The sequence below is a fragment of the Epinephelus lanceolatus genome, chromosome 7 (genome assembly GCF_041903045.1).
Source record: "Epinephelus lanceolatus isolate andai-2023 chromosome 7, ASM4190304v1, whole genome shotgun sequence".
NCBI classification, from domain to species: domain Eukaryota; kingdom Metazoa; phylum Chordata; class Actinopteri; order Perciformes; family Serranidae; genus Epinephelus; species Epinephelus lanceolatus.
In genome coordinates, this window is record NC_135740.1 from 23,832,810 (window position 1) to 23,857,991 (window position 25,182).

General features: G+C 41.2%; 1 protein-coding gene and 1 pseudogene across 9 annotated transcripts in view; both read left to right on the top strand.

Moving 5' to 3' along the window:
* LOC117260979 (protocadherin alpha-C2-like) overlaps nucleotides 1–25,182 on the top strand; it is a 198,071-nt gene that overhangs the window by 47,213 nt on the left and 125,676 nt on the right. The gene's annotated exons all lie outside the window — the stretch shown is intronic.
* LOC117261381 (protocadherin alpha-3 pseudogene) lies at nucleotides 21,659–24,791 on the top strand (annotated as a pseudogene). The gene has a single exon (XR_013491813.1). The product of XR_013491813.1 is annotated as a protocadherin alpha-3 pseudogene (transcript).

Sequence of the window (25,182 nt, forward strand, 5' to 3'; positions counted from 1 at the left end):
ACACACTCTCTCTGCACTTCCTCTGTCCACTTTTATTCAGAGCTCTACTAGATAGCACTAACTGCCTGTCTGTGTGTATGTGTGCATATTTTATGTGCACATGTTTGTGTGTGAGATAAAAGTGTGTGAGGCATCATGTGTTTTGCAGTGCTAAGCTGTGCCTGGACAGCAGATGCCCAGAAAAGATTTATTGATGTGATTAAAAATGAGTGCATCTCATTAAACCCTAAAAAGTGCACAGTGATGTCAGTGGATCATTTCGGTTGTCACTGTGAGCAGGGAGACTTAGTCGTCTTTTACCGAATTGTATAACTGCACTTTTGTTGCTTTGTCGTGACACTTTTGGGAGAGAGAAACAGATGAGAGTGGAGGAGTGGATGGATTACAGGGAAGGTCATGAGCAGCATTCAGAATGCGAGCACATGGGATGTGCCTCAGTCTGATGAATCAACACATTATGTTTGATTATGCAAATCATTTTTGCCTTGTAGACATGCAGGTGTCGGCGCAGTCAACACATGTAATTAACTACATTTTAAAACTGTAATCTGGTGATCCTGATTTTGATATAAAACATCACTGTACAATAGGAGGCTGCAAACTTAATGCAGAATCGCTGCGTACTATTGTTCAATACACTTTTGTGTGAATAAACAGTAGTTCTCAGAGCCTCCTTGCTGGTTAGAGACACCTAACCGTAATAACCTGTGCCAACCTCGGCTCTACTGGTAATTTAAAAATAACTTTTCAACTATATCATGCCTAGTAAAGTGAAATCTTAGGAGAGGAAAGCTCAGACCCGCGCTGGGTCACCCAGGTGACGGTGTCTGATGATCTAAGAACCGAAACACCCTATGACCCTGGGTCCATCACTGATGATGTGTCCAAGGTGTTTCAAATAACTTACACTTCCTACTTACACTTAAACTGAAGCATTATTGATGTTACAGAGCTGTCTTGATCATTGTCCATTATTAATGTTGTCCTCTACTGCATTGCATTGTGGGATTTTTATGCCTGCACAGTGTCGAGTGTTTGCATACTGTAATATACTATTGTTTCATGCCAAGTTTTCAGACATACTATAACATCACACATGCTGTTTTAGCTGACTTAATAGCATGTTAGTATGGAGTTTCGTGCCCAGCCAGTGTATATGATAGCATACTCCTGCTTCATTTTCACTCTGTGTGCTCTCTTCAGCGGGGGTGTGGCTGCTTGCTCCAGTGGCTTTGTCTGTTTGCTTGGCTGGCTCAGCAGATCTGTGCAATTGTGTTTGCATGCTGAGTGTCTGCACTGAAAATCATTCACAGCGCAATGACCCTTGTGTTTTGCGCGTCTGTGTATGTTGTCTTTGTTAAGTGGGCGATAGCGTTTTCCTCATTAAACCGTATTCAGTGTTGGAAGGAGAGAGGACAAGGGGAACAAGCTAAATGTCAGAGAAAGAGGAGACACAGCTGTTACAGAGGGACTGTATGTGCTGTCATTTCAGCAGCTTGATAGCATTGGCTTTATTTTATTTGGCTGCTCTTGTGCATCCACACAATACAAAAATGCTGACCTGTTAACTCCCAGGCAAACTCTCCTCTGTGTCCCAGTGTGGGCTTTGCTTTTGAAACTTTTCTGCATCCACCTCCCTATGTAAACGTGTTCTGTTGTATGAGCTCTTTTATATTTCTCTGCCCATTTTCAACTCATCCTACAAACTGTACACCCGTATTTTTTTGTTAGCTACTGCAGTATGAATGTTTCTCTTTCAGACAGCTTTTCTTTCAGTACCCCCTCTTCTACTCTGCCTCTGTCTCTGTTCTGTTTCATGCACTGGCCTGTTTTTCCTTCCTCTATTTTTGCAGCATCCCTCTCTGTCTCCACACCATGTATCTCCTCCTTCCTTAGTCTCCATATTGATATCACTCTCGGCTCCCCCTCCCCCACCCCACTCTTGGCCTCCTTTTCCCGCTTTTATGTCTCAGTCCTTCCATTCCTCTTTCACATGCCATGCCTTTCTGCCTTCCTATCATTTTCTGTCTTTCTTTCTGTAGACTATTCCTCCTCTCGTTCTGCCACATGCTTTCTAGCTCAGTGCTGCTGCGCCTCATGCCTGTAGGGTTGCGGCTGTGGATGCCACATGTGCTGTTGTGTGTCAGTAGGGCACATTCTCTCTTATTGCTCCAGCTTTGTTGGAGGATGGCGCAACTCACATCGAGGTCAGCAGCAGTGATGGTAATCTAATTTACACACACAGCAGGGTACAACGCAAACAGCTACTATCTTTATGTTCGCATGTCGCACACACGCGCGCTTGTGCTCAGAGACGCACACATGCAACAACACACTGCACATACTCACAAATGCCTAATCCACTTTACTGAAAGGCACTTTCACAGAAGAAAAAGGGGGCTGGATGGATAGAAGGAGAGACACGCAGAGGAAAACAGAGCATAAGAGCAGCATGCTCCTTTGATGATATAGTGACTCGCAGAGAGGAAGAAAGACACTTGTGATTGTATCAAAGTGCTAAATATTAGATGTTCTGCCTTGACTGAAATGTTTCTTAAAATACCATAAGGACATTATTTTAGACATTAATCTGAGTAACCTCTTTAATGTTTTATAAACAGAAAGATTGTACCCAACAGCTTCCTTCTGAACACATTGCATCTTCAATCCCAGACCACGCTCACAACCGAGACGAGACACAGTACGGACAACAGCTCCCAAACGTGCACAATTGACCAAACAATAACACAGGCTGACCCGTGTCACTAAATGTGTAATTGCACAGGTAATACAGCTGTTTAATGGTGTATAATACTAGGATAACTAGTATATCACTGTTCATTCTGTCCTGCTCAGTACACTGCACACATTAAATGAATGCGTGGCTGCCCTAGCCAAGATGCTATGCAACTTCATATCTGTGTCTTTCTCTTTACTGTCACACTTTGCAAACTTTAAGTCCTTATATGTTCTGTGTCTGTACCATTGTGTGAAACATCTCTTTTCATTTCCACCCCCTGTAATCCTTCCTCTGTTTCATCAGGTCAGTAATTTAAAGTCATTTACTGTGCACTTTAACTCAGTGATCCCTGAGATAAACCCTCACACCACTTAGCTACTAGATTATGTTTCTTTCCTCTCTTTTTCCATCTTGTTGTAGTATACAATTGGGGGAAAAAATGCAAGCATTCAATTTGTCTAACAAGCACCATGCATGATTTAAAACGTTGATAGAGCTGAAGTGTGGAGGCAGGTAATTATCCACTTATATAATGATCATCAGTTACATTTCACCCCCTCAGCATGGTATTTAAAAGGAGAACAGGTGAAATTATGTTTAATACTGGGATCACTAAAGCTTCTGTATCCCACAGCTAAGTGTATACATTAAATGAATGCACGGCTGCCAAGATGCTAGTTTTAACAATTTTACTCCATGTGTGGCCTTCTGTCTACTGTTGTGCTTTGCAAACTTAAAGTCTCTATATAGTTGATCCTCTGCCTGCCCTCTCTTTGTATGGAACATCCTCAGAATTTCTATAATCTGCTAATCAGCTTTTCATGCTTTCCATCAGGTCAGTAACTTAAAGTCACTTACTGTGCACTTGGACTCAATGATTTCTGAGATAAACCCTCACAACACTTGACAATGAAATAGTGTTGTTTACCTCTCTCTTTCCCATCTTTGTTGCAGTTTCCAATCAGATAAAATAAAACAATAATCAAGCTAACAAGCACTATGCATGATTTAAAAACTTTAATAAAGCTGAACTGTGGAGGCAGGTACTTAGCCATGAATACAATGGTTATAGAAGAGGTGAACTTCACGCAGCGTAGGCCTGCCACCGACTCCTGCTCTGGCACTGCACAGAAACAGTGTGGAGTGAGGTCTGGCACTGTAACAATACTCACAGCACAGTACTTAAGTAATAGCAATTCGATCTCTCCTTCTATAGCAGTGATTTTCAGTTGTGTCCAGTGCTTGTTTATGACATATATTAACATTTAACCATATATACTTGTTCCTGTGCTTGTACTCTCTTTGCGTGAAACGTCTATCTTTTAATTTCTCGATTTCCTTTGTACCATGAGGTCAGTGATGTAAAGTCACTTACTGTCGGAGTCAGTGATCACTGTGATAAGCACTCCCGCCGCTACTTCACTATGAGATTATGTCCTCAGATTATATCCTTTCAGTCTATTTTCTCATTCAATCGGGCTAACAAGCACCATGCATGATTTAAAACTTAAATAGAGCTTAACTACAGAGGCAGGTAATTGGCCATGTATGTAATGTTCATCAGTTGCATTTCACCCCCTCAGCACTATATTTAAAAAGAGAACAGGTGAACATGGAGCAGCGTAGGCCTGCCACCGACTCCTGCTCTGGCACTACACAGAAACAGTGTGGAGTGAGGCCTGGCATTGCAACAATACTCACAGCACAGTACTTAAATAATGGTGATTAGATCTGTCCTTCTATAGCATGAAAAACTTCATGCTATAATCTCAAGCAGAATTGACTACTGTAAAACCTTGTCCTCAGGCCTTTCAAAGAAATCTTTAAACAAACTAAAGATGATCCAAAATGCAGCAGCTTTTAAGGCTTTTCACTGGCTTCCTGTTCATTTTAGAATTAATTTAAAAATGTTGCGTTTAGTTTTTAAATCTCTTAATGGACTGGCTCTTGACTACATTCCCTCTTGATCACTCAGATCCTCTACTTGAGGTCTATTAAATGCCCCCCAGAGTAGAACTAAAAAGTACAGTGATGCTGCACTCTGTGTCGTTGGCCCTCGTCTCTGGAACAGCCTTCCAGAGGACGTCAGACTCTCTGACTCATCAGACACCTTCAAACGAAATCTTAACACCTATCTATTTAGACTTGGGTTTTGGACTTAATTCCTCTGCCTGTCCTTTCTTTGCGTGAAACGTCTTTCTTTTAATGTCTATCCCCTGTAAATCTTGATTTGCTTTGTTCCACAAGGTCAGTAATTTAAAGTCACTTACACAAGCATTCACCCTGGCTAACAAGCACCATGCATGATTTAAAACTTTGTTAAAGCTGAACAGCAGAGACAGGTAATTAGTTATGCACTTGTATAGTGTTCATTAGAAATGTTTCACCCCCACTATATTTAATGAGAGAAAATGTGAATTTGGAGCATCTAGACCTGCCACTGACTCCTGCTCTGGCACAGCAAACAAATTGTGTTCAGTGGGGTCTGACAGTGCAGCAATACTCATAACACAGTACTTTAAAAATGGCAATTAGATCTGTCTTTCTGGAGCAATGTTTTTCCATATTGTCAGCTGACGTTTTGACATCCATGAACATGTAACCATCCTGCTAGTACGCATTTCTGTTTCTGTGTCACTGAGTATTGATTTTCATCACCAGTTGTGTACAGCTGACAAGGTTAACTGGAGTTATTTTCATTGATAAGCTGATGAAGCTCTGTGAATGTAGGAAGTGACATGGTATATTAAGTTTGATGTTTAGCATTACATCAGCATTGTGTTGGTTAGTAGTTAAATAAACACCTGCTGTTTCAGGTTGTATTGTTCCATATAAACTGCATGCTGTCCAGATGTTGCTGAACAGTCTGTTACCCCGGCTGATACTAGATGTACTGCCCCTGTTGTGTTTCATGTGCTGATAAGTGTGTTTGTATCAGCTTTTTCTGTTTGCGGACCGTTCGGGTCATTTGGTGTTGGTGAATCAGGAGGTTGTTGTTGTGAACGTCAGCAAGCACAGGCACTGCTGCAGTGCAGCTTATAGAGTATTTGGTCAATAAGCTGTTTGTATGTCTCTGTGTAGTGCTGTGCTTTGAACGCCGAGTGGCAGACAAGGGTTGGACAATGTGATGTCTCTTCTTTATATCAAGTTAGACCAACTGTAAATTACTATTTCTCAGTAGCCTATTATAGCATATATATTTAGTGACTTTAAAGGTACACTTCACCCCTAAAATGACTGACTGTATTTCAATTAGTGATGCTGTATTACCTTGGATTTGTGAAGATAACTTTGTTTTTCTTGCACGTCTCCACAGAAAACAGTCAACATATTGATTTACTGATTAATTGGGGATTGGGTTAAATAACAGCAGCACTATATCATCCAGTTGTACACCCAGTACCTCCCAAACACATGCATTTTGCTAAAACATTATTATCAAAAACTGAAGTGAAAGTGAATCTATGCTCTTCTCAAAGGCAGGCTCTAATAGTAAGGGTTTAGGGGAAATGCATGTGTTAAGGAAGTACTAAGCATATGTCTGGATGAATGAGACTTGAATTATACTGGACAAGTTGTGTGAGAGTTTAAATGGTCCCTAATCAAACGCTATATCTCTATGGTCGTATGTTCAGTGGAGGCATGTGAAAATAATGAAGTTTTTGTATTCTTTTACCTTTAATGCATACATATTAAAGTTTGTAATCCTGCCTTTAATATGAATTGATACCAGTATTTATCTATAGTATGTGACACTGACATGGATTTCAAGCATACAGAAAACAATCTCCTTTCCCTAATGGCGACTGTTTGATGATGACATTATATAAACTAGTAAGAGAACGACATGCAGATGCACTACATTTTTTTGCCTCTGGGTTAACAAGGCAAAAGCAGAGTCAGTGGGCCAAAAATTTCATTGTGGGCTGCGTTCACAACTGTGGGCCAAGACTCCCTGGCACGGCTCCTTTCGCTCTTGTCATTTGTCCTAGAACATGACGAGACTGGTTCAGAGCCATTTGTGGCTTTTATGTGAATTGGCTCGGGCTAATCACCGCTCTTAAGTATGTGGGTCAGACCTGGTTCCTCCATGTCGGTACAGAGATATGCTGGTTGTATCTGTGAGCTCGTAAAGCACATCTGACCTGGTTACCTTAATATCAAAGCAAATAGTAAAGATTCTGTAAGATTGTCAGATTGTTTTTCTGTCTCACTGCTGTCTTGCTGATGCCTGGTATTGTGTGAGAAGGGCTGACCCTTTCTCCTCTCCACCACTCCGTTATATAAGCCCTCAGTTTCATTACGTCTCAGTCAATTGACTCATGGCTGTGCGGATGAGGCCTATAGGTTGGACTTTGCCACGCTCACTTTAGACTCACTCCACTGCAGCTGAATCAAGGCCTTTCTCCGGGGTGATAACAGGTCTACTTCTATAAGCATTAACAACATTACACTAATAATAAATCATTTGCACACATTATCTTCATGTGTCATTTTAAATCTGTGCTAGATATGAACTTAGCTCAGGATGCTGCATTATGCTGATGTGCTCTCTTGCTTTATTCTTGGATGAATTATTCTCTTGATGTAATAATTCACCAGCAGTGTTAATTTTAAAACAGGTACAGCACTGAACAGCATGTAGGCCTTCCTATATAGCTGTCTGATGTAATAATAAGTGCTTGACAGCTTTGCTTAGTGCAGTTAGCCCTGCGCTATGTCTATGTAGTCTTTTTTTTTTCTGAATCAACAGAGATCAGAACAGATGTAGGTCTGCACTGCACTTGTTTGGCATCGGTGCTCATACAGCCACAACATCTGCTGCTGTGCTTAGGTCATCACTGCATGCCTGGAGGATTGAACTGACTGAGCGGCCAGCGCGAGGCTGCATGCAAGACAGAAACAAGTGAAGACACACTTTAAGGTCAACCTGCTGCAAACCTGAAACACACAGTGCCCTGATATATAGCTTTACGGGATAGAGTTGTGATCTGTGATTGATGGAATGTATGAATGGCTGAGGGAAATCCAGAGTCCGCTGTTCAGACACTGGATGCAGCCTCAGTAAGAGGATTGCCTTCTTACAGCAGTGTTCCTGCACTGCTCACTGCGGGGTAGATCGGGTATAAGGCCACAGTTGCCGTACACTTGTCTGATTAAATACCGTATGTTGTATTCATTTCTGGCCATGCATGGATGGGATCAGATGTTGACCGTTAGATGGATCCAGTCTCTAGCTGCAGGGTTCCTCTTTCCCCCTGCAGCTATTTGCCCCCGCCTCGTGCCCCCACTAAGCATCTAGGGTAATTGCTGTGCCTTGTTTTTATTCTTATTTCTTTGAATGTGCCTGGTTGGGTATTCACAACTTATAAAGTTGTATAATAAAGCTTACATGCATTTATGGCTTCTTTATTGTATCCTCAATACAGTATTAATAACTTGTCTTTTTCTTAGAATACATTTTTTAAGATGGTTAGCAAGCAGAGCTTCACCAGAGGACAGTTACGGGCTATTTTTCTATGATTTATGTATGATTAATTACAAGGCTTTCACTGAATTGTGTAAAAACTAATACAGTAATGACCTTTTACCTTTTCCAGTATGTTTCATTAGTGGTGTATTAGGTTCATTGAGTGGTCTGGTTGAACTTGGCATGACTTGCCTATGTGAGCTAATAGTGATATTTGTTATTTGTGTGTGCAAAGAGCACGCTGTTGCTCTGGAGGAAAAAAAGAGTTGTGGTGATTTTCATAGTTTAACTTTAGTTCATGAACTGCATGGCCCTCGAAGGAGATTCTGCATCTCTTAAACTGTAGTCATGTTCAAAAAAGCTATTACATCAACTCATGCAAGTAAACTGTACATGACATGAGGTTTTGATTTTATTTTTCTTAAAGGAAAACTATGCAGGATATTCCTTAAAAAAGATGTATAGACTTATACAGAAGTAATACCTCTCAGTTACAACTTATGACCCCCTACAAGTGTGTGGCGGTGTATTTTTCTCTGCCCTCTGCCTGTATTTTCTTATTTCCTTCTCATTTCCTGTATTCAGTATGTTTATGTGCGTGCACTCCTTGACTGCTCAGGTGAGGTTGGGGCTTTATAAAAAGGTAGTGACCAGGTGCCAGACCATAAGCAGCAGGCATTTAAGAGACACAGTGCACAAAAAGCAATATAGTGAGGCAAAACCCCAGATGAGGGTGAATCTGGTGTTGGCTTTCACTTTCACTTTTGCTGGCAAGCATGTTACAAACTGTAACAGGCAATCCTGCACAGTAAATTTACATCAGTGACACATTATTAAATAAAACATCCTTTCCTTGTAAAACAGGGAGATGTGGTCAGTACTGTATTAACAGAAATATCATTCATTGATCAGTGGTCTTCCAGGGCTGCAAAGTGAGTCGTTCAGCTGATGTCAAGTGTGTGTGTGTGATCACATGACATTGATATGGTGATGTAGTGACAGAGAGAAAGCCTGTTTTTTGTAAACACTGATAAAAGCTACAGGCTGAAACGTCTTATCGGTTTGAACGTCATTGGCTCCTGCTGGTCATCTATTTGAGTGTGAAGCAGTGAGCTGTTCAGTACAGTGGGTGAGTCATCTCATCCCACATGTAGCTTTTCATTTTGTGAAGTTGGTCTGCTGTGTTTATTTTTAGGTGAACCATCTGTCATGAGAAAAAAAAAATGAAATCAGGAACTTTGGCATTTAGGGTTGGTACTATTATTCTAACATGAGATTAGGGAGATTTGGGAATGCAATGCCCTATAGCCACACACACTCTCGAGTTGTGTACCATGTGTGTTTACATGTGTGTCGGTTGCTAAATGTTCTTCTGTGTTTCCCGCCATCTTATCCAGTGGGTGCAGTGTATGAATAAAACAATGAGACATGGGTGTGGAATATGAGTGTTAATGCTGTAAGCCTGACTCACATCCCACTCTCTCCTCCCACCGACTGCCTCCCTCGCTCCCTCTTCCCCTGCCTTTGTTCTCGCTATCACTACCCCACTTTCCTCCAGCCCGGTGTGCTTCCCTTCTCATTTTCACCTTTTACTGGTTTCATTTCAGTTGCTTGTTTCTTCAGTCCACCTCTTTGTTTTCATATCTCTCCTTGAATCTCATTCTTACACAAAGCATCTCTGATTTTCTTCATCTCTCTCCTCCACCTCCGCATCCTGATTTCCTCTCACTGGTACTCTCTCTTATGCCCCCTCCTGTCTCTACATGTAACTACAAGCTGATAGAAAATGGCTGACACCTTTTGGAGGCTGTTACTCTCTCCTTCGCTCACTCTCGCCTCTCTTTTGTATTTAAGTGTGTTGTTCTTAGTTTGGTGGCTAGTTTCTAGGGGAAAACATAGCTTTATCCACTCCATCATGCTCCCTCCTTCCTCCTCTCTCTGTCTGACCACAGGCACAGCCTCTCTTCTCCACGCCACCTCCTCCCTCTGTAGAAACTGGAGCTGTGAATAGAGCTGAATATGTCAGAGCACCTTTCTCTCAGCCTTATGATTGCAGCAAACACAGAGAGATAGCACGCACTAGCAAACCTTAGTCTGGCTCTTCACAGCCTCAGGCCTTGAGCTAGAGGCAAAAAAAATCTGAACCTATCCTCTGTTACTGTGTGTGTCCTGTGCATGAACCCAGAGAGACTATTTCGACTATTTGTTGTTGAACTGAGTTGGCTTGAATGATTGTGAATAGTTCCTTCATATGCAGTGTCAGACCTGTCAGACACACTGACAAGGCATGTTTTTATATTTATTAATATTCTCAAAACAGGCTTTTTGGCTCGTACTTTAACGCTCCTGTTTTCCTTACAAATGTGGCTACATGCTTTCACACTTTTCCATTTTTTAACATATATAACTGGCTGTAGGAAAACCATCCTGATGCAAGTTCATTTGACTGGGTTTGTGTCGGTGTGTGTATCCGCGGTGAAAGATGAACGTCTTTCTGATTCCATGATTATAGTGACCATGATTATTTCACCGAATTTTATTTTATGTTGGTGTATAAGCAGCCTGTCTCTCAAATGCTTGCTCTAGTGTCTGTGTGACTGCAGATGAGGACCAGTGGCTTCATTTGGTCTGCCTGCTGCGTGTCCGCTCTGTAAACAATAAGGTTTAAAAATCCCTTAAGCGTTGTCACTGCCTTCCGCCAGGTTTTCACTGATGCAAAACAATACCTCATTGCATGCTGTGCCTGTGTGAATGCGTCTGGGAGCCTGTTGATTAGTATTTGCCATGAGTTTTCAAAGCTTGGTAATCAAACACGGTTTTAATGATAATTAAAATTTGAAATGGTAATATTAACCATGGGGAATTTTATCATAGTTTATTGTGAACCCGGTAACAGCTGAGACAAATTTATTTTAAAAAGGTAATTTATTTAAGATGTGGCTGATTGCGTTTTAGTACCATGGCTCGATATACTGCCCCTCACCTCTGTTGATTTGATTCTATGCTCTATGCAATCAGCAATTAGGATCAACTTGCACCATATGTACATGTTGTTCTGTGTTAACTGACTCTTTATTGACAGAGCTCATTTCATCATGTCTCATTAAAAGATGAAGCTCTGCTGCTTCCTGGTATCTGCTCTGGGCCTGATGTTGTTGCTTCAGTTTGTGTGTGTGTGTGTGTGTGTGTATATGAGGGCTGCACTGTTAATGATCATGACTACCACTGACAATTACAATTTGTTTGCAAGAAACAGTAACAGAACTGCAGTACATAAATGTTGCTTTTTGATAAATAATTAGTGCTTTATGAGTTTGGGGATCAAGCAGAATCCTGTAGCCATCTTTACAAAAATTACAATTTGTAACTATGTGATTTAAGCTCAGGTAGGGGCATGATGTTTTTTGTGTAACTAAAAATAACTAAATAACAGATGCAGGAGAGTTTTTTACTTTCAGATGCTGACCTTTCCTGCATTTTAACATTAGCTTCGGTCATATTTTACTTTCACTGAAAAAAATATATAAAAATGATGATGTGATTTTTGCTGGACTCTGTACGAAACAATCATGTCCCCTTACTTCTGGGATATGATTTGCATCTCTGTAGCGCCCCAAGGCTTCATTTATAACAGTATGTTGTGACAATACCTTTAAAAAAAATGCAGCTCCTGTGATTTGGATACTGCTCTTGGCCATAATGCAATTTTGATAATGTCAAAATTAATTGTGCAGCCCAGCATGTGACACATTCAGAGACTGTGATTAGCCATGCAAAGTGTCACACTTTCACTATCAGGTTAACCACAGATATATCAAATGCAAAACGTAATGTGTAATTTTACAGCATTGTATGGCTCTTCATAGTGGTGACGAGACATTATGATGTACTTATAGTGGCAATCAATTGTGAGTCTGTCTGAGTCTGTGCCTCTTATCTCTTGTAGCTCTTGACCAACAGTCCAGGGGCCAGATGCATAAACTATGTGTGTGCACAAAAAAGGTGTACCGCTTTTCTCACACATTATAAAGTAGTGAGAATGTGTGCACCTCTTGCATTCTTTAGACCAGGTGCACACATGGTTTTAGCTGAGATAGCTGAGGGTGATATGATGAGGGGAAGACTGAATATAAGTTGAGATGGGTCACATGGGTCTTGTTATTTTTGCAGGCTACACAGTGCTCTGTAAAATGTTATTTAAAGGTGCATTTATAAAGTTCATTTTGAATTTCTAATGAGTGATTAATTTCATCATTTTTATTTACATTCAGCTCCTTGTTAATGATTACTGATTTAATCCTGAATGTGGAGCATTTTGCAAAGTCAGTTTCAACATGAGCACTATAAATGGATCATCGATCATCCCTCTGACGTTTAATAATAATGATGATTGAGATTTTCCTGTGATGACGGTTTGCAGAAATGCCTCAGTGCCTCACTGTTAGTGTGTCATATCATATGTCGCTGTGTTTCATCTGATGGTTTAGATATCAGCAGGGTTTAACAGCAGATAACAAGATCAGATGTTACATATTACATCAAATAGAAAAAAACTAAAATATTTCATGCTCATCCAAAACTAAAACATCCAGAGTCGAGACTGGGCTAGATAATCTATGCATCACATTACAGTTAATGAAGTGAAAATCTGTTTAATGTGAGTAGAGGAGCAAAACTGAGTATGCAGAGACAACAAAGCCGTTAAAAAACATGATACCAAAATAACAAGGAGTTTGGTCTGCTTGTTTACAGACTACTGTAAACGGGGTCTTTGCGATAAGACTGGAGTATAATTGTTCCCTAAGCCCTTGTTTACTCCCAAATGCTCATCTTAATCCTGATTCACTTTGCTTTGTCCTCTAACTGAGAACTAGAGTAGTGAGCTGTGTTGATGGTGCTTCTTAGGGAGCAAAGATATAAAGAAGAATGTAATATAAGAAGAAGTATACTCAGTGACCAGTGAAACAGATATACACATACAATGAAATGCATCCTCCTGCCATAAATATTACCTTCGTGAAGCTGATAAATCAGATCTCCCTGTACTGTATGGCAAGTAAAATCATAAAACGCTGGTGTTCTTCCAGGTGTTATGAATAGGAAACTCCTGTCAGAGCCTTCTCTCTATTCTGCCACTGCTGTCAGTATTCCCAGTTGGCCTGGATTAAGGCTTCAGCAAAGTGTGTGAAGTAATAATTCTACTATGTTGCTCCTCTAATGCGATTAGGTGGAATCATCTTAATGATGCCATGAAGAGTAGCTCTGAAAAGGCAGCAGCACCGACAGAAAGCACAGATGCCACTCACCCTTAAATTCCAGACTACAATGTCCAGGCTGCGTTTTATTTATTTTTTATTGTTGTTGTGTGTTTGCCTCAGTCTGTTCTGTGTTAATGTGGTTAAAATCAGGAGAGATTAAAAACTCTTATTTCTCCATATGTCTGTAACCATCTATGTCGCCTGTTCGATTCATTTATGCTGCTTTGTGTTTTGCATTTGTTGTATGATTTATTGTCAGTGGCAACCCCAGACAGAGGGGTGTTGATTTTTATGTTATGGTCCTCTGGAGGCTGCAGTTTGTGGTGCTGTTGAATTCTATTGCATTATACTAAGAGGCATTTCTAATGCTAACTCTAACCACAAATAGAGTGGACAAAATATTAGAAATGCCTCAGAATTACACAGTATAGTCTAACACAGGGGTGTCAAACTCAATTTAGTTCATGGCCACAAACAGCCCAATTTAATCTCAAGTGGGCCGGACCAGTAAAACCATTACATAATGAGCTATAAATAACAAACCATTTACAATCTTTCGTCTGTGCCTTAGCAACAGGTTTCCACCCATATTGTTGTTGGTTGACAAAATTCTGCACAATGTCCAGTATCTTTAAACATGACCTCCGTGAGTATTTATTGTTATTTCAGAGTACTGTATTCTGGTCAGGGTGGAAAAGCCTCTGAGGCTGCATTTTACATGAAGTATCTGCTCATTGTTTAACCTGCTCCTGAAATCTGGCACCGCTTAGCCATCACAAGTGCATCAATATTCGGTGTGCAATGTCATCCAGTGAGCCAGAGGCCATATGTTTGACACCCCTGGTCCAACACAAATTACAGCATCAAAAAGACCACTGAAATAGAGCAGCACTTCTCTAAACATATTGGCCAAAGCTGAAGATTATAACCATCATGAAGGCAGGATTTATTGCCGGGCTGTTACATCAGTGTATTAGATTTAGGCAGGTGTACCTGACAAACTGGCAGTGGGCTTTTTTTCACAGAAGACAGTTTGACTTGTCGCTGTAGGAAAAGCACAGGTGTAAATAATAAAATGACTGATGGCTAAATTCCATTTAGCTGCTTTGATTTAAGGCCCCTGGTGTCCTGAATGCTGGCTCACTGTCACTCTCACTGCAGCACTTTAATAGAACACAGCCATTGTTAGTGTTATTAGTCACATCTGTGCTTTTCCGACTATGACACATAAAAACATGTCTGCTGTGAAAGAGGTCCAATGAGGTCCAATCAACCCCTTTACCTCACTCTTTACAACACACACCAACCAACATACCACATCCACACAAGCTAAAATGCACACTCATGGTGCACTTAACGTCCTCACCACATTATAAGAAGCTTCACATGCCGGAGCAGTGTCCATGTAGCTGTTTAAGTTTTGATGCTGATGAGAGTGGAAGATGGTGTTTGCTATTCTCGGAGAGCGGCAGCAACGGAGCCGGAGCTTAAATGATTTGTAGGCAAGTCATTATTTTATAAATAGTTATCTTCATTTTCTGTGGAAAGTGGAGCAACCTCACAAAACCATTTCAGCAGTTCCTAACATCAGATCCTCTGCAGGCCAGCACTCTCCTCTATTATTCAGACCTTTTTTTTTTTTTTTTTTTTGAGGAAATGGGCCAAGCCCTGGCGCAGCAGGCCTGCACCTGCAGTGCACTTTACATGCAGCACTGCCTGCTGCATATTCAGGACTGCATGACTGACAAGAAACTAAAAATAGACATTACACAATGCTACATTGATATATATACACAGGTATAAGCTGCTGATGCATGGGAAAAATAAATGGGACACCAAAGTGTGGATAAAGTATGCTTCCCAGTTGCTGTTACGTAATTGCCCTTAGTATGTGAATGATGTAAACTATATGCAACCATATTCTGCATAATCTTCATCTGTGGCTGGTGGAATTATCTCTCTGTCTTTCCCTCTTTGTTTCAATATGTATCAGGCTGAATAGGAATGAGCAGGTATTGAGATACATTCACATCTCCTCACCATCTGTGAGAGTTGACATTTTAATATCCGCAGGCAACGTAAATGTGTGGCAGACACCATGACTGCTAGTGTATCTGTACCACTGATACAATTTTTGGAGTGTGTGAGCATGCTAATCGAATTTAAGACTTTATAGCATTGCCTGCCTCTGACATCATTGTGTGTCTGTCTGTGCATGTGGAAACTGAGAACAAAGACGAGGGTGAAAAAGCTCCACCTTGTGGCAAAAAATGGGAACGACACGCCACTTCTTTGTGCCTTATGTGTGTCTGTGTGTCAATACATTCAATTATTTAGCATGTTGCCACTCTGTGTGTGGCAGTGTATTGACTGGTATTGTTATTGAGTTTGTATCAGTATTGATGCATGGATAGCAGGTCCTGTCCCATTTTATATTCTGATTAAGCCAAACACAGTCCATGCCCTCTTCCCCAGTGAACTGGTTGATTGACAAATCTGGGTTATCCATGGCTGACTATAAAGCTAGATTTATTTCTAATCCCACGAAAATTGTTTGGTTCAGACTGTTCCTGTGTGTGACAGAGAAAGACTGTACGGGGAGGGTGTGTGTGTGTTCTGTGATAGTAAATGTTTAAATAAATGGGTGAATGTGCACAATGTGGAAAATATATGCAGTTCAGTCAAACATAACCCGTGTTTTTTACTTTGTACGGTTGTTGTTAGGGAAAAATAAACGTCCTGTCCTTGGCATATGTACTGAGGGCTCATAAAGAGGGGTGTGAAGGAGAGGGGGTGCAGGGAGGGGCACTGACGGGGGCTGCATCTGCGTCACCATGGATACAAGAGGGGAGATAGTGAATCTATTATGGGTGCACCCTGTGAAAGCAGAGATCTATCAGACACTGCCTTTGTCTCCAGGCGCAATGTTGAGCCAATCAGAGAGTCCACTACAGTCACATTGATTCTAGCTGACCAATCAGATTTCCAGACTACCTTTCTTGTTACCAAAGCTTGTAGTACATCCTGTTTTATTGACAGTTTTGATTAATGGACTGTTGTTGCAAAGTAAACCATGACTGCGCCTCCACTTTCACAGTCTGTTTGCTGGAGTAGATGTTTTTAAAATGTAATTTTCAAAGAACACATCCTCATTTAAGATACAATTAGCTGTATATGAATGGAATTCATGCACACACACACACATATGGTTTCTCCTTTTGCTTGTCCCTCTCACCATTTCTATTTCTCGCTCTCACACCTCTCTTAGGCACACAGGCACATGCAAACCACACAAACCCTGATGATTCGTCCCTGCAGTTTAACTCCACACAGACACACTGTGATTCATGCTTTAAAGATGCTTACTGCTAATTACTGTAGATTCACCAGAGCAGGTTCAATAACACAGCCTGTCTCTGCTGACTTTGTGTAGTGACTAAAATTGTAAAATTGGGCCCTTTACACTACAGATCATCTGTAACCTGACACAATTTATGAATGATCTTATATTTAGTGGAAGAGGTGGTGAGTGTTGGTCCATCAAGGCTTAAAATTAAGTATAAACATTTGTAAAATTATAAAGAAACACATAGTACAGTGCTGAGTTAAAAACTAAAATCCTATCTCACGGTTAATGACAGCTCATGACAACAAGTAGAACAGTCACTTTCACAACAACAGCATGCTGTTTCTCCTGCCTGTTGTTTTACACTAGAGTAACTAATTATGTGATTTTTGGGCATTGTGCCATTACTTTCCAAATGAGTGAACATTGTGTTGGTGTGCCTCTATCTCAAGGGTATATGCATGTGTGTGTTTGGGCATGCTCCATATTGCTGTGTCCCGGTTTTCATCTTGTTCCGGCTCATGTTTGCCCCGGACCCGCCCCTGTCCTACTTACTCCAAAAACCAGTGAAGGCGAGCGCAGATTTGGGAATAAATGATTAAGTGGTAGTTGGATTAAATACTAGGAGCGATTCATCTTCCACCCACCTCCCTCTCTCTCTCTCTCTTCTTATCTATCTACTGTATTACAGACACTGTTACGGATGATATCTTTGTGTAGCTGTTTATGTGGGGCTGTTGGCAGTCTGGTCGTCTAGTAAGTGTATTCTATAGGGTAATATTTGTGTCTGTGTACAGCTGGGGATCCTGAATTAAAGTACAAAGTCTCAAAGAAACATTTTTAAAATATTAGTGTCGTGTGGTAGCTGGGAAGGTAATTCTCCCATTCAGAAAATATCCTCTTATGGGAAAGCAAGAACATCCCTTACACCCACCTCTATTTTTAGACGTCTTTATCTTCCAAGTGTCATTTCCCTTCCTCCCTCATTTTTTTCCTTCATTTGGGTTTCTCCCCTATGTCCTGTTTCTATGAAATTATGCCAGTCTTGTTACCTCTTTATCTCCATCCATCCCTTCTGCTTTATCAAAGCATTTAAGTCATTAGTGTACTGCTGCAGTTGGGTGTGGTTCAAGTCTCACCATTTCTAATACATCACAGATGTTTATCAGAGAATGAACTGAGAATTTGACCTGTGAATTTGGCTTAGCACCTCCGGACTAGGGCTGCAACTTAGATTGATTTTCATTGTACATTAACCTGTCAGTTATTTTCTCGATTTATCAATTAAGTTTTTGGCCCATAAATTGTCACAAAATGATTGTAGGAGCCAAAATGATTGTTTGCAAACTCTAAATGTTGTGTCTCCTAAAGCCCAGAATGACGTCCTAAAATGTCTTGCTTTGTCAATAATACAAAGATATTCAGTTTACCAACATAGAGTAAATAGTAAGTAGTAAATACATCAGAAAATATTTACATTTAATAAGCTGGAATCAGAAATTTTCAACTTATCTTTTCTTAAAAATTTAACTAAACTGAATGAATTGAATAACAAATCAGTTGACGATTAATTTAATTGTTGATAACTAATTGATTAATCATTACAGCTTTACTCAGGACACACAAAAACCCCCAAAAACAAATAGATCTGAACAAAAAGCATGATATAATACTGGAGGGTTGGTACTGAGTAAAGAAAGAAACATGCACAGGGGGTAGGTTGCCCCCTTGTGCTGTAATGAGCTCTACGCCACTCAAAAACAGCACAGTGACATCAGTATCTCGTCACATGAAGCAGGATGTTAAATGCGGACTGAAGGAGTGGGGGTGGTCCCCAGAGTCCTGGCCCAGAGAGGGCGCAGTGGGTTGGGCATGGCTGAATGCAAAGGTCAGGCTCTCTGTGAGGCCGTGGGGGGTGGAAAGAGAAGCAGGCGCTGCCGCTAAAGTGAATCCGTCATAGCGAATATGCTGCTGCAGTGCTGCATTATCAATGCATGAGCAGCCCTACTGCAACAGTGGACACGGGTGTGGTACACATGGGAGCGAGGTTTGTGTGTGTTTGTGTCACAGTGATGTGATTCACTGAAAGGGTTACGTTGAAGTGAACAGTAGAGGATAAAAATGTGGACGTCTATTATTATTTTACTTTTTATACCATCTTGTGCTTTTTGAAAAATACACCCATATGCTCCTACATTTGTGAGGGTGTGTGTGTGTGTGTGTGTGTGTTTGTGCACGCATGCATCGTGTCTGTGCCTGAGATGGCGTTGCTATGGAGACAAGAGAGCTGTGCAGAAGGAGAGAGGAAAGGCGGGGGAGACTCGCCTTGGAGCGTGTTCAGATAGCACCCTTCCCCCATCTACTCACACACAGATGAACAGTACAGCACACACCCTTATAACACACACTCACTCACAAGCTCACACACAGCTGATGGCTATGTAAAGGACTATCATGAAATTATAAGTATGGAGCAGATATAGAAGCTAATTTGGTGACTGTATGTGGTGGTAGCCCTTTAATAATGCAGTGAACACGCCTAAAAAACTGCTGTGGACTGCTTCCGCCCATGCCGCCCCCTCCCCTACGGCTCACCTACCGCCCGCTGCTTCCTCTGCCCCTTTGATCACACTGCTCTTGGTGCTGCCCACTGTTTCTCCTTTTGCGTCATCACGTGATAGTTAAACCACAGACAGAGAAGCAGGTTAACAGGCACACATGTATTTAACCACTGCATTTATTATGCACAGCCCGCTGTTATCAGGGAGTAAATACTGTGTATTTTTCTTAACCACTGTGTAGTCACAATTAATTATTCAACAGATTCGATTATCATATCCTCAGGAAATTTGACTTTCATCAATGCATGGAGAGTTCATAAATAAAAACTTAAATGTCTTCATAGGAACGTGGTTAATTTAAGCAATTGAAACTTTATCAATTAAAGCAACACACACGTGTGTACTTGTATGTGTGTTATGGTTAATTGTTTCTGCGTTAGTGTATATGGAGCTATTAATGGAATAATTGACCCTTTTGCAGATGCTTCCCAAAGGAGCTGTATCTGGCACTGGAAGAGGAGGTGAAGTGCGTTCAGCATCTTAAAGCCATGTCTCCATCTCCATGACACAATCAGTGTGTCCTCCACATGGCCTAGTGGGCATGCTCAGATGCAGGCCATGACTTTGCTCTCAGTTTGGATTCAGTACTACAGCCTGGTGTTATCACAAAAATCAATTTATTGCTAAATATTGATTCTGAATATGTGAAATGTTTTCAGTACTCACCGCAGTATCAGTGCACTGATATCAGCTGTGCTTTACCACAGTCTATGGCTACTGTTCTCTGCTGCTAACCAAGAAAAGAAAGGTTGTTGTTATCCTGTTGTAGCCATGTTTATGTATCTTTTAATCAAACATTAAATTGTATGCCCTCAGGGTTGGATTCTCTCCATGGTATTTAAAGTCAGTATTTTCCAAGGTATTGTATCAAACTTAGAAATTCCAGTATTGTGACAGCCTTTGATATAATTCATGAATTGTGTGTGGTAAATGCAGTACTATGTTTTGCTTGTCTGATGTAAATGCAGACACTCTTGTAGCTGTTTATAATTTCTTGGAAGGGTGTGACTGGCAGCAGGACATGTACTTTGACACACATTTAAAATGCTTGTTCACATTCAGCCTACAAAGCAAGGTCACAGTGTCAGCAGAAATCCCTGTTACAATAAAGCTAAATTCTCTTTCCAGTGCTGAGTTAAATGTAGCGTCAGTGGTCCATGTGTGTCATGCTGATTTTTATGAGTGTGATGATCCAGATTGAAGTCCTGTGAGGTCAGGGCAGTATAGACAGTGACCTACAAATAAACTATGAATCATTGAATTTCATCACAGACTGTCTTGGTCTGATGGGCCATGTGGTGTTTGTATGTATTTGTGTGTGTGTGTGTGTGTGTGTGTGTGTGTGTGTGTGTGTGTCTGTGTGTATGTATGTATGTAAATAACCTGAAATCTGTGTCCCTGTACACAGTACATGCTATATTCTCTTTCCATACATTAGGGAAATTGAGCACACAGGACATTCTTTGAGAGCTATTATTATTATTGCATTTTTGGGGTTAACGGATAACTGCGGCTCAGTGTGTGATGGTTATTAATATTTTCAAATCAAATCATGTTTCCTACAGAATGGAAATAGGACAGGAGTTTCTGAACCCGGGGCTTAATCCTGGGATTACAAACGAGGGAATGTTCAAAAGCTCATGACTACTGTCTGTGGAAATGTGGAGAAATGCTGAAATACACCGAAATGCACCACGGCACACGATGTGCGTGCAGGAGAACAATAGGGTCCAATTAACATTATTTATTACCCTCAAGGTTGAGGATGGATACAAGAGGAAGAGAGTGATGTGGACTACAATTTCTGGCCAGTGTTCAACCTTATGTTGCAGCTGTGCAAATGTAGTTTGCTATGGCTGAAATAATTATTTACACACACAGGTGGTAATGTGATAACAAAAAAGGGCATGAATGGAAGATGGAAGTCTTAATTATTTGGCGAAGACTGGCTGACACTTTTTAACAGAGGACTAAGGTGTGAAATTGCCTCCAGAGCAGGATAACCCTAATTTATTGGGATGTTTTCTGGTATCCGTGGAAACCCAGTGTCATTATTTCACCAAAAGTGGCTGTAACATTTACTGACATAGTTTACTCCACATGTTTGCAAATTGCAGCCTAAATTAAATAAATGGCAATGTGGTGGAAAAGTGGAAGATGATGTGGAGTGTGTGTGTGTGTGTGTGTGTGTGTGTGTGTGTGTGTGTGTGTGTGTTTAGGGGGTTACACCATGTCTAAATATGTGAAGAACAGCTCTCACACATCAGGACAGGCACAACAGCTCTTGTGCGCTGTCCATGGTGCTGAAATATAATTTTAAGCTCTCCTACTTAAATTAGGTTATTCAGCAGCATATAGTTATCAATATTGATAGTGTGACGTAATGGCTGCTTCAGAGCAGGCAACATTACATTTCCACTGCTCCCTGTATGTCGTCTATTTCACCACGTGGCGCCACTGTTGATCCATCAGAGAAAGCGCTACTCTCTAAATACAACTAGGCCCCTCCCGTTTTAAGGCGACTGGGACATTTCTCTAGTCTTTGTTACAGAGGGAGGACGGTGGAATAAACATAGCATTTTTCAATCATATCTAGAGCTCACCACGGCTGATATTTGGGAGTCACACTGGGAGTCATATTCATGCTTTGCTCATTTTGGACAGAAATATGTCTTCGCCTTGTCGATGGAGCTATTTCGGGATATATCTTGTGCTCTTTCTGCTCTATTGTTTCTGGGAAACGGTGTCTGGGCAGCTCTCTTATTCCGTCTCAGAGGAGGTAACCCCGGGGACTGCTGTTGGAAATATCGCTAAGGACCTAAACCTTAATTCACGGGATTTGGAGTCGCGTATGTTTCAAATTGTCACTGGATCAAAGAGGAAATTCTTCGAGGTAAATCTAAAGACTGGTGTTCTGTATGTCAGTGAGAGAATAGACAGAGAGGAGCTTTGCGCAGAGGAACTTAAATGCTCAGTGAGTGTAGAAGCCGTCATAAATAACCCTTTAAAGCTTTACCGTATCGACGTAGACATTTTAGATGTAAATGACAATGCTCCGTTGTTTTCGAGCAAATTGCAGAATCTGTACATCGCGGAGAGTACTTTACCAGGAGTGAAATTCGCATTATCTGAAGCAAGTGATGTAGATGTGGGGAGAAACGGTGTCAGTACTTATAAATTAAGCCAAAATGAGCATTTCTCTTTGGCTGTGCACAAAGCAGGAGACAGTGTGTCTGCTGAGTTGGTGCTGCAGAAAGCTTTAGACCGAGAGAAGCAGCCTGTCATCACCATGACACTGACCGCTGTAGATGGAGGGAATCCTCCGAAATCAGGCACATCACAGCTCGTTGTTAATGTTTTAGACAATAACGATAACATCCCGATATTTGGCGAGACGTTATACAAGACAAAAATCCCAGAAAACACCCCGCTGGGTACAATAGTGATCACTGTGAACGCTACAGATGCAGATGAGGGCCTGAACAGTGAGATTGTATATTCACTGAGAAGCAAAGATCAAGATCATGTGCTTGATATCTTTGAAATTGAAAGTCAGACGGGTGTCATCAAGGTGAAAGGCAATGTAGACTTTGAGGAAAAAAAGGCTTTTGAGATACGTGTAGAGGCCAGTGACAAAGGGCAGCCTCCCATGTCTGCTCATTGTAAAGTGCTGGTAGAAGTGGTGGACGTAAATGATAATGCTCCTGAGATCACAGTGACGTCACTACACACCACAGTGAAGGAGGATGCTGATGTAGGTACCGTAGTTGCTCTAGTGTCAGTCCTGGATAAGGATGGTGGGAAAAACGGTGATGTGAAAATTCAAATTAAAAATGAGGTTCCGCTCAAACTCGAAACAAACTACAAAAATTATTATTCTTTGATAGTTGACGGACCCCTGGACAGAGAGAGGGTCTCTAATTATAATGTCACCATAATCGCCACTGACAGTGGAACCCCCTCACTCTCCGGCACCAGTGTGCTATCTATACACGTTTCTGATGTTAATGATAACCCACCGCTGTTTCCAGAGCCGCTGATTAATGTATATGTGAAAGAAAACAGTCCAATAGGAGTAGTTATTAAAACTGTAACTGCAATTGATGCTGACGTTGACCAGAACAGTCAGGTGAGCTATTCAGTTTTACAAAGTAACAGTAATTCACTGCCGTTATCTACGATGGTGAACATCAACTCAGAGACTGGAGATATAGTCAGCCTGCAGTCTTTTAACTATGAGGAGCTGAAAACGTTTCAGTTTAAAGTTCAGGCCACAGACTCTGGTGTTCCTCCGCTCAGCAGCAACGTGACTGTCAACGTTTTAATCCTGGATGAAAATGACAATAATCCAACAATTCTCGCGCCATATTCTGAGCACGGCTCCGTTAACAGTGAGAGCATCCCCTATTCTGCTGAAGCGGGATACTTTGTGGCAAAGATCAGGGCTGTAGACGCAGACTCTGGATACAATGCGCTGCTCTCTTATCACCTCTCTGAGCCCAAAGGAAACAACCTCTTCCGCATCGGAACCAGCACCGGAGAAATCAGGACTAAGAGGAGAATGAGTGACAATGACCTGAAAACTCACCCCTTGGTGGTGTTGGTGTCTGATAACGGAGAACCCTCCCTGTCAGCTACTGTGTCTATTGAGGTGGTGGTGGTTGAGAGCACAGCTGACATCCAGACTCAGTTCAGACATGTGCCCATAAAGGAGGACAGCTTCTCTGCGCTGAACCTCTATCTGCTGATCGCCATTGTGTCGGTGTCAGTCATCTTTCTGCTCAGCCTCATCAGTTTAATAGCTGTCAAATGCCACAGGACAGACGGCACTTTCAGCAGGTACAGCGCCCCAATGATCACCACCCACCCTGACGGGAGCTGGTCTTACTCCAAAGCTACTCAGCAGTATGACGTGTGTTTCAGCTCAGACACACTCAAGAGTGACGTAGTGGTTTTCCCCGCACCGTTTCCGCCTGTAGATGCTGAGCTGATCAGTATTAATGGAGGAGACACTTTTACCAGAACCCAGACTTTACCCAACAAAGAAAAGGTAAGAAAAATAAAAGTAACATGTTTTAAGTGATGTATTATTTTATTATTCTGGGCTGCGGCTGAGAGCAAGTACCATCGTGTTATACTTTTCTTAATGAAATTTAACACTGCAGTATGTATGTCGTTGTCCGTGGTGCTGAAATAAGCGCCAGAGTGTGGTGAGTGCTATTAACAGAGTATATTTACTGCAGTTGTCTCAGTTATTTAAAGCGTGACTATGCTGACTTTCAAAATTTATACATCTACAAAATTAGGCCCCCATTCATTATCAGCGAAGCAGCTCCAGACTTTATACTTGACCACATCACAAATTTGAGACTTACCTCTCTGGGTCTGGCTTTGACAGAGATTAGCTCATGTTTATAGATGGTGATTGAACTTTCCACGGCCATGGAAATAACATACTGGGAATCTTAATTTAGGTGGTGTTCCCCTATGAGTCAGTTGATAGGTGATGTATATAAGATTTCACCACAATTTAAGAAGGAGTCTCTCTGAATAACTGCATTACCTCAATTCAACTACTTAAAAAGAAAATACAGAAATGTACAATAGTTTCTTTATTTCATTTTATCTATTTATTAAATCTTTATCCTGCTTTTCAACTAACACATCTGTGTCCAGATATTTGTGACTTCTTGTTAGCTGTATATTTTATATATTATATTGACTTGAAAGTCCAGAAGAACATATAT